This window comes from Lactuca virosa, chromosome 7 (assembly GCF_052849685.1).
Source record: "Lactuca virosa cultivar CGN04683 chromosome 7, Lactuca_virosa_CGN04683_v6, whole genome shotgun sequence".
Classification (NCBI taxonomy): domain Eukaryota; kingdom Viridiplantae; phylum Streptophyta; class Magnoliopsida; order Asterales; family Asteraceae; genus Lactuca; species Lactuca virosa.
This window is the reverse complement of record NC_136432.1, coordinates 85,351,810-85,370,939: the sequence shown is the minus strand read 5'-3', so window position 1 is coordinate 85,370,939 and position 19,130 is coordinate 85,351,810. Positions and strand designations below refer to the sequence as shown.

The window sequence follows — 19,130 nt, the reverse complement described above, 5'->3', positions numbered from 1 at the left end:
TTTCTTTAATAGGTTATAGTCCCGGGAACTACGGTTGGTTTTATAATTAGTTTTTTTTAGTAAAAACCCATAAATTTTTATTAATTATTTTAAATAAATTATTATTTAAAAGATTTATGTTTTTCAATTTATGTAAAATTGTAACATCTTGTTCCCTATCAATTCTTATTTCAGGGTCGTGGGCCGGAAGTCGATTGTGTAAAGGTTTTGGGCGTTAAGAAGGTAATGTTTAGACCTTTTGGATGGAGGCAATGATGGTTGCGAGATCTTAACATTTGAATTGTGTTTTGGGCCGAAGGGTAGAAAAGGGAAAGTCATAGGCCGAGGTCTTGTATGAAATATGGATTTTTGTTCGAAAAGTTTTTAGTCCAAGATATCTAAGATAATATTGTGGGGTTCTTCAATACCTATATGTGGATATAAAGATCGTCAAAAACGGAGTTTGAACGAAGAAGTTATGATCGTTAGAAGTTAGGAAAGTTTTAGGTTTAGTTTAGTACATTGGGCGTACAGGGTGTACGATGGGAGTACTAGGCATGGCTGATCACGGAAGTTCAACCTGGTACGCTGGGCATACCAGGAGTATGTTGGGCGTATGTGACATCCCCATTTTAAGGCCAGAAAAGACCGATTTTGTTTATGCTTTATAAAATCAGAGTATCTCTTTTTAATAAAAATGTTGCGGAATTTGTTCCCAGAAAAACATGATAAATACATTATCAAAAGCATTTCCGAAGAAATGTATTTTTATTCCTTTTAAAACCTTGGGATGTCATCGTCAATACAGAAACATAAGCATAAACAGAATTTACATTCAATTACACTAGTGATCTACATCTCTTTTAAATCTCTCAGTGTAAAGTAGCTTCGTATCGACATATGTGATACAAATAAGCTTGAGTGGGTCAGGTTGGGAAACCTGGTGAGTACATAGGATTTTCAACCCACAATAATATAATTATAATGTTTAAACATCAACCCAATTACCCATCCTCATTATCTTCTTTACTCTTAAGGGTCTACCCTAAGAATCAACAATTTCTCGTTCATTCATTCATTAGGATTATCCTATGGAATAGGCACAAAGTCCATCGTTACCAGGGTTTATGGATTACAACTGGTGAACACGTAGTCCAAAACATCTGGTGAACGCTTAGTTCTAAAATACCTAGTGAACACACTCAGTTCAAAATACCTAGTGAACACACTCAGTTCAAAAATGCCTAGTGAACACACTCATTTCAAAATACTTGGTGAACACTTAGTTCAAAATACCTAGTGAACACACTCAGTTCAAAATACCTGGTGAACACTTAGTTCAAAAATACACAGTGAACACACTCAGTTCAAAATACCTAGTGAACACACTCAGTTCAAAATACCTAATGAGCACCTAATTCAAGAACACCTATAGGTTACGAGCCTGCTAGCGTTCCACTGGACTGTCTAGTATAGTCCGTGGTCGTCATCTATACTCCACTAGATGACTGGATCACTGTCAACCTTGAGGTCTTTCATCGTGTTATCACACAACAACTATTTCATCTACCCATGTTTTACCCAACACTTTTTGTAGATATAAAATACATATACAGTTTAAAACATTTAAAACATGTATAAAAAAATCTTTCACCCAGCATAGACAGCAAATATTCAGACAATATGCACACATAGCACGTAATTTATATTAAATACTTCATATCAATGTGTAAGATGAAAGGGACTATGCACTCACTTGTTAAGGTGGTGATTCCGAACTCAGATAGCGCTTCACTTCTTAAAAATAATTTCCTTCAACGAAACCTAGTATTATTACCACTAGATTTTAGTCTAATATTTATCGTCACTAATTATTAGTCTTATTATTATTATTATTATTATTATTATTATTATTATTATTATTATTATTATTATTATTATAATATAAGCGTTTAAACAATATTTTCCAACCACTATGTACAGACAGGGGCCAGACATAAAACACTGGAGGGCAGGACCATTTTGACATATAGCACTTCTGAAATCCAACAACCCTATGCGGCCCTTTAAACCAGATTCCCCGTACCGCGAGTAGTTAAAAAGATATTATAACGACACTTATATAAGTCATAATAATAGCCCAAATATTTATTATAAGTTCATAATAATAATACTAATTTTAAATATAAGCTATATTAAAATAGGGTAAGCATAACTTGCTTACAGGGGAGTTTTAGCTAGGAGTCGGGCTCTGCAGGGGCAGAACTTCGTCGTTGAATCTTTCTAAGAAAGATTCGTGCAGCGCTTCAGCGCTCACCTTACTATACTAAAACTACAGAAATAGAAGTCGAATCGCGAGGGACCGAAATGCTCGGGGGATAAGAAGAGAAAGACTCTTGAATCAAGAGAATGGTGCAAGAAATATGAGAGCCCAAGGCTCTTATTTATAGTAATTGAATTTACAAAAACTATCATCCATAATTATTTAATGACCTTATAGTTATATAAACGACTAAACACCCATTCATAATACTATTTTAAATAGATTTAACGATATTTATACTAAACTAATGTCGAAAGTACTCAACACTAGTCTTATTATGACAGCATCGCCGATACCTTTCTAATGATATATACATTTGTATATATATGTATACGTATATATGATTTATACTTTATTTTAATACGTAAATATGCTATTATAATTTATAACTCGTTCATACGAACTCCGTTTTTGAAGTTCTTTATATCCACGCGTAGGCGGGACTGTACCCTACAACTTTCGTTTAGACTCCGTCGGCTAATTTTGACTTTATTTTTAAAGTTATATTTTTAACAGGCCGGGACAGGAAAAGTCCGTTAAAAATTCATAACTTCTTCATCCGACGTCCGTTTTCGTCTGTCTTTTTACCGTTGGGCTACTATTAATGAGATTTTCAATTCTCATTTAGTTTGTGTTGGCCAAAAATCGATCGATCTAAAATTCGAATTTCGGGCTGTGCACTGCTATGTCAAATCTTAGAAAAATCATAACTTCCTCATACGAAGTCAGATTTTGACGTTCTTTTTATTCACACTCTTGGTTTAACGTATATTACAACTTTCATTTAGATATCTAAGGCTAAAAATTAGTTTATCAAAAATTCACTTTTTACGTTACGCGGTGTCGTGCCGGTTTCACCGTAAAACTTCGACGTGCCATAACTTCTTCGTTATAACTCGGATTTCGGCGTTCTTTATATGTACGGAACCCTTATAACATATACTATAACTGGTTAATATTAATCCTTCTAAATAACCTTCCATCAAAAAAATTTATTTTTGATGCTCATTGTCTCTAAATTGACTAGCCCAGATCTGCGGGCGTTACAGCGTACGTAATCAGAACCCAAACCCTAATTTCCGGGTTTTGAGCCTTATTTAAGCTCCTTAACTTCCCAAACCCTCTCTGTAACGTCCCAAATTTTAAAGCTAAAAATTTTGTTTTCTTAATAAATAAATTGTCAACCAAATCATGTTCATAAAACCATACAAGAAAATCAGAGTATGTCAATCGATCATTCCAATACATCAGAGTCGAATAAAACGGAAATCATGGTGTGCGCGATGCGATCGTCCCGATCTCTTCTCCTTCGATCCGGAAGTACCTGAAGCATAAACTGAAAACCGTAAGCAAGAAGCTTAGTAAGTTTCCCAAAACACCTCGTATCATACATATTAACTTACGATGGGTCATGCCCGACAACCATCGGACCCTGCCCGTCATCAGCCCCACTCGGAACAGATTTGTCAATAACATGAAATGGGCCCCGCCTCATCACACTCGTCAGGCCTCGCCCGACATACATACAGACACATAAAACCACATGCAAGAATCACTAAAATAAATAGCATACAATACACTCTTAAGACCCCGCCTAGCATCGGACCCCGCCCGGTATACATACCACATACCACACATGCAATAGTCACACAGACAACTAGCCTCCTAATCATAATAAATCGTGGGTTGGCATTGGTGCCTTCGACCCGCCAAGAATAGTGAGGAGACTCACCTCTCGATTGATAATCAACTACTGTTGCTCTCACGGTTTGCTACACCGGTGCTACACCACACCTAGATAATCATACAAGGAAAACTTTTAGTCTACCTATCAAAACCAAGAGTTGACCAAAAGTCAATTTTGATCAAAATTCAACGCCAAGGTCAGCTATCAACATTCCCATCAGTTCACCCTCACGTCGTGACCTGATCTCTGGTTACGTCATGACTTGATCTTTAGTCACGTCGTTAGAATGGACTCGACCCGGCCCCACTCAGCGAGTCGACTCACTCACAACTCATCCAACCAGATTCATCAGATCGTGACAACTTCATTTTCTCATGTCGTGAGATTCCCATTTCTCACGTCGTGAGATCTGTCTTGACCAACTTTGAGCATTAAGCTCTTAATCCTTTAAGACATTCATTGGGACCTTCCAGAGGACCTTCTTCGACCCTAAGGACTATAAAAATCGTAGTTTTTCAGTCATGCATGTCCAATGCATGACTTAGATACTAACTAGGTCAAAAGAAAGGTAATAAGATCAAGAGTCATGCTTGGAGTCTAAAATCAATACCAAAACTCAAATCCAAAGCCTCATATACAGAAGATGTCTCAATGATCCATAAAGTTGCCAACTTTATGGATCCCATTCATGTTACACCACCTAACCATGCAAGGAAAGCTCCCATAATCTAGATCTAACATGCAAGAGGCGAAAAAGGTAAGAGCTTTATGACTTACAAAGGTCCAAAAGCTTAGCAAGACCAAGAGGTAGAAGCTAGATTGCCAAAATGAAGCACCACAAGAGTCCTCTTCCACTTCAATGGACCAAAAATCTCCAAATAAGCTCTTCAAGGTCACCAACAATGGCCAAAGGTCCCAAGGAGGTCAAATCTAGGGTTTTCAAGAGGCTGTAGAGTGAGAGAGGCTAAGGATAGGAAACCCTAGCTCTCTTATTCCATTAAATACTCGAAAATTAGGGTTTTGGGTCATCGGGCCTTACTCACGTCGTGAGGCCTCATGCTTACGTCGTGAGGTTTAAGAATGCGGGTCAACTAGTCAAAGGTTACTCACGTAGTGACCACTATGGCTCACGTTGTGAGACCTCCTCTCAAAATGGCAAAATGCACGAATTCAATAATTTAAGTACCTCAAGGATTTGGATGCTACAATTTCCATTCTCAGCCTCCACCTTTCCAACGTCCTCCCTTGAAACCCTAACCCTAGTTTGAGCCTTGTGAGCAAAACAATGTGTTTTTAAGTGCTTTGGAGTGTTCTTGGTGCATCTTGGAGAAGAATGAACTCATTGGAGAAGTGTTGGTTGCATTTGAGCTTGTAGATCTAGACCTTGTTCACCTAGATCTTTCTTCTGGAGGTATAAAGCTTGAATCTTAATGATGCATTTGTTAGATCTAGCTAGTTTTGAGTATTATGAGCTTTTTGTCACTTTAGTGCATAAAGTTTAGATCTTGAAATTTTGTGACCTTGTTATGGATAAAGTTGGAAACTTTATCCATCTAATCATCATATTGATTCAGATCTAAAGGTTGGATACTTGGACTTAATGGAATGAGTTGAGAGAGATGCATTTTTGGTCCCTTTGAGACTTAAAGACTAGATATTGGTTGTTTGGACCATCCTAATGGATAAAGTTGGAAACTTTATCCATTATGGAGCTATTAGGAACCATAAAAATGTGATCTTGGTTCTTCTATCCATTCCATGCAAGAGTTGTGATGTCTTAATGGATTAATAAGTTAGGGTTTAGCTTTTGGACCTTTTCTAGCCATGGAAAGTCATAAAGGTGGAAACTTTATGACTTAAGTCGATGTTTTGAGTCTAGATCTGAGCTTTGGACAAAAGACCTTAAGGGATAAAGTGCTTAATGAAGGAGTAGGATCAGGACGCGTACGTTGGGCATACGTTGAGTACGTTGGGCGTACTCAGCAGCCTTGGACTTTACTTTCGTTGACTTTCGTTCACCATTGACTTTTTGACCAAGTTCTACCAGGTTCTGGTGTTAGCGGATTCGCGGGTTCATGCAGTACAGAAAAGGTATTGTATCGCAGTGTTTCAGAGTTCTTCAAATCAGGTGAGTTTTCCTGACTATACATGTGGTTTGAAGGCACCAATGTCGGACCACTAGGCTATGTATCCTAGTATATTGGATGTTGTTATGTTGTGGTGATCTATTAGATCTGTATACTGGTATATAGGATGTTGTTGTGCTATAGTTATCTGCTAGATCTGTGTATATATATCCTTATATGATAGGATGTTGTACTAGTGGTATATTGGTTATCATCTAGTGGAGTGCCCTAGGGGTTGTATGTAGTTATGTAGGATAGCCTGGGAACTCTTGATCTAGGCTTTCTTGCATGTTCCTAGTTTGTTTGTGGCTCTAGAGTAGGATCATCTGTTCGGGTGGCTATCTCACCTATGGTTACTTTTGGTTACGCATTTCATGGAGGTTAGCTGGTAGCGGGACAGTGTGTTGTGAGAGGACCAGTAGTAAGTAGTGAGCTTTATGACTGATGTTTTCCTGTATTATGTATCTAGTTGATCCTTGATTGTTTATATGTCGACATATGGTGGTTATGGGTTGAGGCGGTCCTGTTTTGTGTTATAGGTCAAGATACCCGATGTGGGTCGGCTGTAAGCCGTAGGCACGGAGGCTCGGGCCGTAGGCACAGAGGCTCGAGAAGAGCGGTTGGGTTGAGGCGGTAGGCCAACAAATCCTGGGTATTTCAGCCTCGTGGCTGATTGGACCCGTTGCATGTTGACATTCCAGTCTGAGGACTGATTGGGCCTGGGCATTCCAATATGATGGTTGTGGGCCGTTATGCATGCTTGTATGTTTATAGTATGTGATATTTTTGGGGAACTCACTACGTTCTTACCCAGTTATTTATGTTTTTCAGGTTTTATCGGTGATCGTGAGAAGGCGAAGGCGGGACTGTACACATTCATCAGCAATATTGAGGATTTCACGTTTCTTATATTACTCTGATTTTCAATAAATATATTTTGGAATAAACGATTTTCTTAATAATGGATTTATAATTGGGAAGTTTTACTTTAATAAAATAAAAAAATTTGGTTATGAAAATGGGACGTTACAAGTTGGTATCAGAGCCCTTGTTTTAGTGAATTGGAGGAACACTTGTGTGAATCCAGTCTCAAGATCTGAGAATTTTCACAAAAATGTTTTTTTTTAAAAAAACTTATAATAAAAGGGTTGGGTTAGGGACATGGGCTCGGTATCTTTTCATGTTCTTGTTTGATTGTTGGCTTGGGATCGGGAACGTGGACCTTGACTTAACTTTGGTTTACAAGAAGATGTGGTGTGTACAATAAGCCAACGCCCGAACAGGAGAGTGGTTCCTAAAATAACCATACTTGTTATATGTGCTGATTTTTTACTTTGTTGATATGTGAATTGTTAGAAAAGCATGCTAGTGGATAATCTAGGGTTCTTATAGGGACTGTTAGATAGAAGTGCCTGCTTCTGGTGATGCCTTATGATATAGGGAATTTCTTGCTATATATTACTTGATTGTGTGATTGATGCGTGTATGTTGATTAGTTGTATATGGTCGGGATTAAATAGCCTTAGAATGATCGACTTAGCCTTACTTCTTGTTCCTTGTTTGGTGTTGAACTTAGGGCAGAGTTGATTATTTGACAATCTATTTGACCCCGTATTGTATACAACAAGCATGCACAAAAGCAACCAATGGTGCAGGAGCAAGGATAATCCTAGGAAGAGTGCCCAGGAAGTTAGTTGTAGCTCGTAGGAGAAGTAGGTGTTAGCACACCTAGAGTAGTCTAGTGCAATGACTTAGGACCTTGGGATGAATTTTGAATCGACTACGAATAGGTGTGGAAGGTAGTATGGGCCTGTACTACTGAAAGCATAGGATCCGTATGAGATTCAGCAGGAACCTTGAGGTTACCAAGGAACTAATAGGAGGGTAGCCTGGTATGTTGAGAATTTTGTTTGATGTCTGATCTTTACATGGTGTATTTTTCAGTATGACGGCTATTGAAGGTTCAGGATCCGGAGTTGGTGGCACTGGGGGAGCAGGTCTGAGTGAGGAGGAGATCTGCGGGATCATTGCTGCGGGAGTGGTAGAGGCGATCAGGGAGGTGACTATGGAGTTGTTTGGTATGGTCAAGACCACGTTAATCTAGGAGTTTGACAGGTGCTATGTCGTCATCACATAGGTAGCTATTTCCGCAGCCACCACAGCCGTCGCCATTGCAGGTTCTCAGGGAGGCGAGGCGATGCAGTACCGATAGTTCAGTTATACGAAGCCTTCGGAGTTTAGAGGTGATAGGGACCCGATCATCACTTTGAGATGGATTTCTAATGTGGAGGGATGTTTCTTTACGTGTTCATGTCCCGAGGTACATAAGGTGAAATTTGTGTTGAATCTTATTCGCTGGGGTGCGAAGGATTGGTGGGAGTTTGTGACCCAGGGCTTTTTGCATGCAGAGCAAAGTGCAGTGACTTGGGAGCAGTTTCTGGACATGTTCCGACTGGAGTATGTTCCTCTTGTGGAGCGGGAGTGACTGGCAGAGGAATACATATCGCTTAAGCAGACAACTGATTCGGTGATGGAGATCACCAAGATGTTCACGGAGAGGGCTCTTTTCTGCCATGAATATGCCGTTTCAGAGAAGGCGCAAATGTCGCGATATTTGAGTATGCTTAAGACAGAGATTCAAGAGTTTGTATCTACTCAGCAGTACCAGACCTTGATCGAGATGCAGTTAAGCACTAGGAGGATGGAGATTGAGTTGGAGATTCAGAAAAAGGAGGAGGGAATAGCTTCAGGACAGTATCAGCCGGTAGTCAAGCGGGTCAAATCCACCGACCTGGGTTCAGGATCAGATGAGGGGAGGAGTTCCGAGTGTGGCAAGTGCGGGAAGTTTCATGATGGGAGGTGTCGATCGTTTGTATGTCGCAGGTGTAGCGATGAGGGTCATTTTGGTAGGAATTGTAGGTGGAGTTCGCGGGCTTGTTTCCATTGCGTCCAGGAGGGCCACATCAGAGCTCGTTGTCCCTTTCTCGTTTTTGGTGAGGTGTTGGACCCTGCACCCCTAGCTTGGCAGTTACCCGACAGTCGCCATGGGACAGTCGAAGTCCCGAAGATCGAGGTTTGATTTATCATTTCTTCTATTTAGAAATTGTTGCATTATTGGTATTCATCTGTAATTCCTGTTTGTGCTTCAAAGTTCAGTTGTAATCTTGGATGATCAGTTGAATGGAATTATCTTATTAGCTCTGTTTAAATTGATTTCTTGTTATGAATGGATTAATTATCATTTTTCTCGAAATGCATGGGTGTTGGAAATTTATGAATGTTGTGTGGGTTTATATTCTCCTATGTATCAGGATATCAGTGGTTGAGATCAACTTTATGTTGAAGGCTAAAGGGGCGGGGCCAACTTTATGCTGAAGGCCAAAGGGGAGGACCAACTTCATCCTAAAGGCCAATACTTGTATGCATTGTATGTATGGTGGTATATTTAGGTGATGGGCGCAACGTAGATGTACATTCGCTACGCGGTTTGTTGTTGCAGTCTTCCGCTAGTTTTTACAATTCAACTTAGTTAACCTCTTACATTTGAATAAACCGTTAATACATTATGTTTTTAGAATATGAAATTGAATGCTTATCATAGTTTTTAAATGAAAATTTTAGTTTGTAATTTGGGACATTACAAGTATTTTTAAACACCCCTAGCTAAGACATCACACTTGACTACACAAAACTATAAGACGAGACACACTTCTTGTATATCGATGTGGGAAAGATAACTATCAATCAAAATAGTGCACCAGAACAATCATATAATGTGGTGTTTAATCCTTTCTTTAGATGCAATGAGGTGGATGTAATTCATGACACATCCATGTCACACTATGATTTGATCGATCATGAACGTTCATTGATATATGAGATATGCCAAAATTTAAGAAACAACCAGTCACTTCCATAGTCCTAGAGTAATTTCATAGAACAATCTAACTTCATAGTATACCTCTCTAGTTGCCCCATGGCAACAAAAGTAGTATCCGGTGAAAACATGGGTTCCAACTTCATAGATGATATTCAAGCAACCCCAGTTATGTACATGTTCTTACCTTACTACTAAATGACATTGCTAATCTTCAATATTTTAAGCTTGATATTGTACATAAAATCAACAATCGGGTATCCGATTCAATGATTATTACCTCTATTTTGGGTGTTTTCCGGTGTGTGGGTGGGGTAGCACGTGTAATTGCATAATATGTTGGTCAAAAAGAAGAAAAGCGGCGGGAGTTTATTGATTTGGGGGAACCTGATGTTTATAGACATGATATGGCATGCATTTTAAACATTCCTGCTCGCAACAAAAGTGAAGGATGGTGGAGGAACGTTGATGCTTTGGATGTAGTAAAAACATATATGTCGGTCGATGATGGAAGTTAGAGGTTGCGATGTGTTAATGTAGGAGAGAAGAGGAAGAAGAAGGGGGTAGAGGTGGTGGTCGGCGATAGAGGCAGAGGTGGTGGCCAGTAACGAGGTGGCGATTAGGGAGGTGGAGTAGCTACCAGTGGGCCCGAGAAATAGTTCCTTAAGGGTTTAGGAGAACAACGTCGACTACTACCGACTTAGAGTATTATTAGTCTCTTTACATAGAATTTACAAAGTGGTCCTCGAAGTATATGTATTTTATTAAATTTGGTACAAGGGTATAAAAGTCTTTTAACAATAGATTTAATAGAAAATTCTAACGGTGCTAGGCATAAGGACCATGAATGCAAGTTTTAGAAACCATATGGATGAGCTATATCAAAAACTCATAAGTTAGACTAAAAGTATAGGTTGGTATAAACACTACTAGAAAAACAGCCTATTACGACGCGCAATGTGTGTCGTAAAACGCTCGGACGACGCGCAAATACGTGTCAAGGAAGGCCCTGTCATAACGAGAGACGACACGCTTTTGCGCGTCGTCTATAGACGACACACATTTACGACGCGCAGTTACGACATGCATTTACGACGCTCATTTACGACACGCAATGTGTATCAAGGAAGGCCCTGTCATAAAGGAAGACGACACGCATTTGCGTGTCGTAACCTTAAGACGCACGTTTACGACACGCAATGCGTATCATTAAATCCCCTGTCATAAAGGAAGATGACACACATTTTTGCGTGTCATAATCTTAAATGTTTCAAAAAATATATATTTTTATAGATTTACTAATTTTCAAATTAAATTAACATTTAATGTCTCATAATACAAAATAAAATATCATATATAAAAATACAATCCATTGCACAAAATTAAATGTCATACAAATAATCGTTTTAATAGTAATAAATGTAATATCAAGTGTGAAGGAGATGAAAATCATCAACAAATAATAGTAGAACCACAAGAACTTGGTCACCACCTTTACAAAATCCGAGCTACTTTGTTTGACACTACGTACATCAACAAGACCTGTAAATTTGAATCATGCAACCATTAGATTCACATATTGAGAAATCAAAGTATATTATGTTATTTCTTACATTTAACCTTCTTATATGTAATAAGATGAAATGAAAGTAGGATGCTATAATAAACACTCATATATAGCTTAGTAGATTAAGACTAGTCCACATTTAGTTTATTAAGTAAAATAAAAAAGAAACAATAATTCAATTATAAGGATGAGTATGGGTTAGAAACCTCCACCGCCATAAATGCCTGAGTTCTGAAGCTTTCCCCTGTATCTGAAACACAAATTGTATAAAAAAACATCATATTAAGTTGGCATCCACATCAACCAAGAGATGAAAAATTATCTATTTATCGTGCAATCAGTTGCTAACTTGCTATATACAATATATAAAATGTTTAAAGAATGAAAGTTTTAACTAATAGGCATCTGTAACCAGCTAATCTGATGATCACAATTAATATTTAGTAAGTTAAGAGTTTTTTGGACTTTTAAAACATGTCATACCGTAATAATCTAGCATGTTCTTCAACAGCTTTTGACTCAAAAACATGTTCCTTAGTTTCAGCTAGCAAAAAGATTTTGAGCTTTTTCAATGAGTTTTATACGTGGAGTATGAAGTGGAGATCCTCTAGTTGCCATTGGATTCTTTGCTAATTCCCATGATTCTTTCCACAACAAGTAGGCAACATGCTACATTCAACAACACTTAATTACATACAAAATTCTACTTTTGTTTTACCAAATCAAATCTCAGTGTTTATCAAAACAGACTTAGGGGCTGTTTGATAGTTTCTGACTGAGTAAGATCTGACTGAGTTAGAGCCTGATTGGGTCTGAAGTCTGACTGAATCTACATCTGACTGAAACCATGCTGTTTGATTATGCGTCTGACTAGTTGTGCTGACTGTTGAAAATGACCATTTTACCCTTCTATTATATTTTTTAGTGGTATGACAAAAGAACAAAAAAAGTACATTGCCATTTAGTGTAGGTTTTAAAAAGAAACTAACCAACAAACTAAAGTAAATTGCTATGTAGTGCACGTATGAAAAAGAAAAAATATAGCTTTTTCATAAATTTCTTTGCAATAACCTAGATAGCAAAACCATCGGGTCCTTTTGCTCATTAACCTTTTCCACCACATTGTTCACTTTTAATCGCAAATTCCCCCACAAAATCAAAACCCATTGAATATGTTTGCATACTCAAGGTCTAAACAGAAGCTATCCAACTACAAAAATAATAATAATAATAATAATAAAATAAATCTATTTTCTTGGTATGAACCTATCCAACTACAAAAATCAAACAAAAAAAAAAACTTAAATCAAGATACTTGATTCACCTCCTGTAAGGTTACAAGTAATGAGCTAAATGAACACCGATGAATGCAGACTTGATTATCAATTAGGAGAAATCCCAAGTGAACTATGAACTATAATGCACGCTCATGGTTTATGTATCTGCAAAAAAAACCAAATTGCAAAAGGAAAATATATCAAGAGAAGCCAATATCTCATCATGAATCTGAAACCATATCTTACAATAAAGGGCAATGATATTCAACAGTAGGCGCGAAATTGATCAACAACCAATCTTTCATCAACATAAGGGGCTAGGGCAGTTGCAATCGATTCGGAATGAGTTAGGGAGAGAGTAGATACATAAAGAAATATTGATAAATTTTTAGAAAAAAAAAAGTAAAGAGAATTATACCTGCAGCTTGATTAACAGAAATGGGGGTGAAATCTTGTTTGCATTCATCGCGATGGGAATGAGAACAAGAGAGATGGCAACGAAGCAGGTGGGTCGTGCTGGAGAGGACGACGATGGAAGAGGTGGTCGGTGAGGCTGAAGACGATCGAGAAACACGAGAGGAGTGAGGACGGAGATCGCAGAAGGGTTGTTCAATGGAGGAAGTTGTCGACGAACAGAGGTTATTGAGATTGGGGAAGGCGATGGAGAAGGCAAAGGGCAAAAATGAGAAACATGCATAAGAGACTTGGTCAGCTCCATTTTTTAATAGGACCGAGTCAGCTACTATTTACCGGGTCAGAAGAATTTTTTTGTGGGTATCAAACATGCTGATTGGGCTGACCGGACCGAGTTAGTCAAAAAGTGCTGACCGAACCCGGTCAGCAAGATATCAAACGGGCCCTTACATGAAGTTGACTAGTAGAAAGAAAGAAATCCTTGAGAAACTCATGCTTATAGCACCTGAAATAATAGACACATTCATCAAAAAAAAATCTTCATATTCTCATATGAAATTAAATAGAAAAACTTATATAGCCTTTACCTTGCATAACGTATGAATAGATCGCGTGCAATAGGTCTAGCTTGTATCATTCCAAATAATTCCAATGCTGGTCACTATACAAGCCAATAATTTGAGAACTTAATTTTAGTATTATTTTATAATTAATCAAATAAGAAAACAATAAATACCTTCTGCCATATATGAAAGAGAACAAGATAAACAAGATCAGTATCACCACTTTCAATTGCCTTAGTCAGGGCTGTATCTTCTTCCCTAATGCCTAGTAACAGAGGAACCTGGAAAAGTGATATTCAATCATATTATATACTATATCATTCATTCAATTTTGCATATATTGAATTTTTCAACTTCATATATAAGTAATAAACCCTAAACCTGCTTTGAGGAGAGAGGTTCATGTTCAACAAGCATACCAGCTAATTTCCTCCTGCTAGTCTGATCTGCATGAGCAACAACTGCAGCATAAGAAATGCTTCTGCACAATTTTAATTGAAAAATCCCAAAAAGTTAGCCATTGACATTTTTTAGTGTACTTTAATCCTATAAAACTTTGAACAAACCTTATCAAGTAAAATTTCAAGGAGAGTAGCATCAGGAACTGCTGATGATACTGTGAGCTTTGAACAAGACCAGTGCATGATAACCACTTCCTGCAGAATAAGCCTCAAAATGTTTACTAGACATGTGAAGCAGAAAAGAATGAAAGATGAAGTTTTACCTTCTCGGGCGCTATTTCTTTATTTGACTCAACCATACGTCATTCTTATGTAACCTAAGAAGATGGAGTGTATATAAACTGGGGAAATTATACAATCGAAAGATTCAGCAACAAAAAGCGTACCTCATCAACCTTTACGATGATCTGATCAACATTTTGCCCTAATTCCTATGCAACAGCAGGTTCACCTTCGGTTCGAACTTCCGGAACGGGTGCATCCATTGTTTCCATTTATTCTTGAGACTAGGATCCACGATTGAAAGACTTTTGGAATAGTAGATATATTTTCCGATGCAAACAAAGCTCCGGTGACTGGCCGTAGGTGTGTCGCCGGTGATGTCCTTCGTTGGAGAGAGAAGAAGGGTTTGGAAACAGGTGGGGGGGGGGGGTTTGTCATGTGAGATAATTATAGAAAAAGTAAAAGAAAACGGTAAAGGAAAATATAAGTTACAAAATTTCCCGGCGTAAAAGAAACCTCGTGGAGAAGGAGAGACGAGAAAGTGGAGGTGTCGATTAGGGGTTGTTCAACTGGTAGCTTTGACGGTCGTAGTTGTCGATCGGCGCTACAATTGAAAGGAGTTGCAGTCGCCGAACCATTTAGTGTGAGGATCGATTTGGAAGGCGGGGGTTTAAAAAATTTGGGGATTTGATTTTCCCTCTAAGGAAACGCGCGTTACTTAAAACAAAATATACAACGACATTCACAGAGGACGCACAAGTGCCCTCCGTGTTTTTAATTTTTTTACATAAGACACTAATTTAAGGCAACGCAATAATGCGTGACCTAAATCCTTAAATTTTTTTGAAGATATGACACTTTTTTAATGTCACTCTCTTTTGCGTAACATAAATCAATGAGTGTCGTGGTTTGCGCGTCGTAAAAGGGTCTTTTTCTTGTAGTGAAACAACATGACCAAATTTGTAATTTACTCTTGTATTTTATTATAACTTCATTGTCAACACGCCTATAATTTTGGCATTACATGATTACATAAACCTTTCGACCAAAATCAACAAAGATTAAATTCTATCATATAAGAAAATATGTTGTCTAAAATACAAACTTACTTAAAAATATTTTCTTTGGTATTGCAACCTTTCCATCTTATAGATACCAAAAAAGAAATAAAAAATTATACTAATTATTTTTTGTGCGGTTTGTGGACTATTTGGGTTGCAAAAAGGAAGTCATTTTCATGTTATATATGTTTTGGTCCTTAAAATGGATGTAATAGTTAATACAAATGTCTTTTAGTAGCGACCACTCCATATTCATGTCACTTCATCATCTTATCATGTTTATTAAATTTATGTCAATGTTATTGCATTTAACATATATATATATATATATATATATATATATATATATATATATATATATATATATATATATATATATATATATATATATATATATATATATATATACATTACAACTCCACCTAAACTTAGGTACTAAACCTCATGAAACTACGTCGTTTTATTAGCTAATGATTTTCCAGGAAAAAAAATACTACATGATATCCTAACAAATCGTATCTTTCCTAAAATACTACGTGATTTCTTGAAACAAGTTTTTTCCACAAGAGTTTCTTCTCATTATTCATTGTTGCCAATAGAGTGATTGGTACTTGAATTAAAGGATAATGGAAGAAATAAATGTTACGGGAGATGGTATATTTACTAGGACTGTAAATGAACTGAACGTTCAACGAACTGTTCATGAACCGTTCGGCGGGAAGTTCGTTTACGTTCGTTTATTTAATAAATGAACAAACATGAACACGAATTCTCGTTCGTTTAGTTAAACGAACGAACATGAACAATGGTCTCGTTCGTTCAATTATGTTCGTGAACGTTCGTTTATGTTGTTCGTATACATTTGTTTATGTTCGTTCATATAAGTTCATTTTTATCTTTATGTGTGTTTAATTGTGTTTGATTACATCACTATGTTATATGTTCATATATGTTTGTTTATCTTTGTCCGTTTGTTTATGTCCGTTTAGCATGTTCACGAACATAAACGAACGAACATGAACAATGTAATTTGTTAAATGAACGAACATGAAGACGAAAATTCGTTCGTTTAATCGTTCATGTTCGTTCATTTGTTCGGTTAACTTAAACAAACGCACATGAACAAGCTTTGTTTGTGTTCGTTCGGTTCGTTTACAGCCCTAATATTTACCAAGTGAAAATTGAACCAGGTATATTTACTAAGTTAAAAAAAAACACAATTTAGAGGTTTAGTACCTAGCCTTAGGTGATGTTATAATGTATATTCCCTACACCTATATATATATATATATATATATATATATATATATATATATATATATATATATTGGTGAGATCAACATAGAACCAAAATTATCTATAGAACCATAGAACCATCTAATTCACCCTTGGATCATATTAGGGTTCTTAAGGAGGGTTCTTAAGGGTATGATGGTAAAATATAAAATATTATTTAATTAAAAAAATAATAAAATCTATTAAATCCCCTGAAAATTAGAATTCATTAATCTCTAATTAATTACTATGCAAAATAGAAGGAGATTCCTATACTACATGTTTATGTGAATTTCTAAACATACATATATGTCCCTTTATTAACATACGTATATATACATAACTTGTTGGCAGATTAATGTTCATAACTGAACATTTAAACAAAAACCCCATAAATTAGTCATAATCAAACATGTTCATAATTGAACATGTATGAAGTTACTATCAGACATGAATATTAAATGTGTGCATCGTCACATGTTCACTTATAAATATGAACATTTATAGAAAAACCCAAAAATTGTTCATGTTGAATACTGAACATGTATGTAAATAACAATCAGTCATGAATATCAAATATATATGCAATTTGTCTATGTTCAAAAATAAACATTCATTCAAAAACTCAAAAACTGGTCATGATTAATACTGAACATGCATAACTATAACCATCATACATGATTATCAAATATATTAACGTTCATTTTTTTAACATAGATATGTTCAGTTATGAACATTCATACAAAAACCCAAAAATTGAACTACAGCTAAAAAAAATTAACTTCACTAAGTACTACTATTATATGTAGAACAAAAGTGAACTATATTCTTTCATTATAGATGGCTAAATAAATCTTTGACTGCCAACAAAACTATAAATTCTTAAAAATATTACTAACCGCCGACTTCCGTTTTCTCATTCTTTCATCCAACACTTTTGCACCTTCAAAATTTCATTTATTTGACTTTTCAACCTCACCCACATCACAAGAATGTAGTTCAAAGACCTTGGCATGAGCAAAATATGACTTTAGCCTTTTGATTTCACTAGCAATTCTCAACCTGAAAGAGACAACACTTGGTGACAAGTGAATGATGTTGACAAAGTCAAGGTTACTCACTTCAGTTCCCATGAAAACAATTTCACATGGATATTACCAGATTGCTTAAGGAACTGTAGGGGACTATGCCATATTAGGTTGTATGGAAACTACTTCTTTGTGGATATTTCACGAACACTTGGTGTGCACCTAAATCTCAGATGCATCAATCTACAAGGTACCCTTGAAAGTACTACATTTAAAGGACTCATGTAATTTGATTTCTTTCAATCAAACAATAGCAACAATAAGCACATGAAAAACGCAAAATAGGGGCAAAAAACATAATCTATACAACAAGAGACCCCTCTGAAAACGAATTTATGTCAAAAAAATCAAGCAATGAAGCAGCAAAAGAAAGCAAAGTAGAAGGATAAATAGCAAGAATTTCAAGACATACCTATGTTGTGCTAATAAATCCGAAAATTTGAGTTGTTAAACAGTAATCCTTAAGGAGAAATAGAAAAGCACCGAAGGCAAAATTCTAACAAATGAAAATTAAGCAAAAAAAATATGTGTATAAACACTCAAATATTTTCTCTCTTTTTGATTTTCAAATAAAAAATACAAAACAAAACATCTTACAAACCCAAATAATTGAAATATGTTAAACTGGAACATCATACAAAATAAGATAGAGAATCGAGAAGGAAAGAAATACTAAATAGGAGAGAAAAAGAGACATATGAAGGAAGTGTCTGCATTCGAGTTGGCGTAGAAGTGTAGACATAAATCAATATCGTCAAAATGTGTGTGTGTCAGCAGAGCAGAAAACAGGGCGGCGTTGATTGTGGCAGTCGGTGTCTATTGCGGAGTCGTCACTAGGAAAGGAAGATGATGAACGAAGATGGAAATGGGTCTTGTAGGGATGTTTGCGAATGACGATGGTGGGGTTGAAGAGATATAGACATCAAGGGGGAGAAAAAAACGTAAATAGTGGAATGCGTAATTATATTGGCTGATGATTAGGTAAGTTTGACTCGATTTCAAAAAACATAATATCCCTATTTTACTTTGTATTTGATTCAATATATTAGGACGTACATTTTTATTGTGCACCTTAGTTATCTAAGCCATTGATTGTTTAATCCAAAAGCATAAATGTTCTATGGTTCTATGGGTTTGGATTAGTTCTATAATGATTCTTCATATATATATATATAATATATGAAGAATCATTATAGAACTAATCCAAACC

General features: G+C 36.5%; 1 long non-coding RNA gene and 1 pseudogene across 1 annotated transcript; both read right to left on the bottom strand.

The window, feature by feature from the left end:
- Positions 1–11,757: 11,757 nt before the first annotated feature.
- On the bottom strand, positions 11,758–14,759 carry LOC145126877 (protein VACUOLELESS1-like; annotated as a pseudogene).
- A 2,728-nt stretch (positions 14,760–17,487) lies between these two features.
- On the bottom strand, positions 17,488–18,881 carry LOC145125465 (uncharacterized). The gene is made up of 2 exons (XR_013716007.1): positions 17,991–18,881; positions 17,488–17,894 (listed from the first exon to the last, which is right to left on the bottom strand). It is a non-coding gene; the product is annotated as an uncharacterized LOC145125465 (long non-coding RNA).
- Between the last annotated feature and the right edge of the window lie 249 nt (positions 18,882–19,130).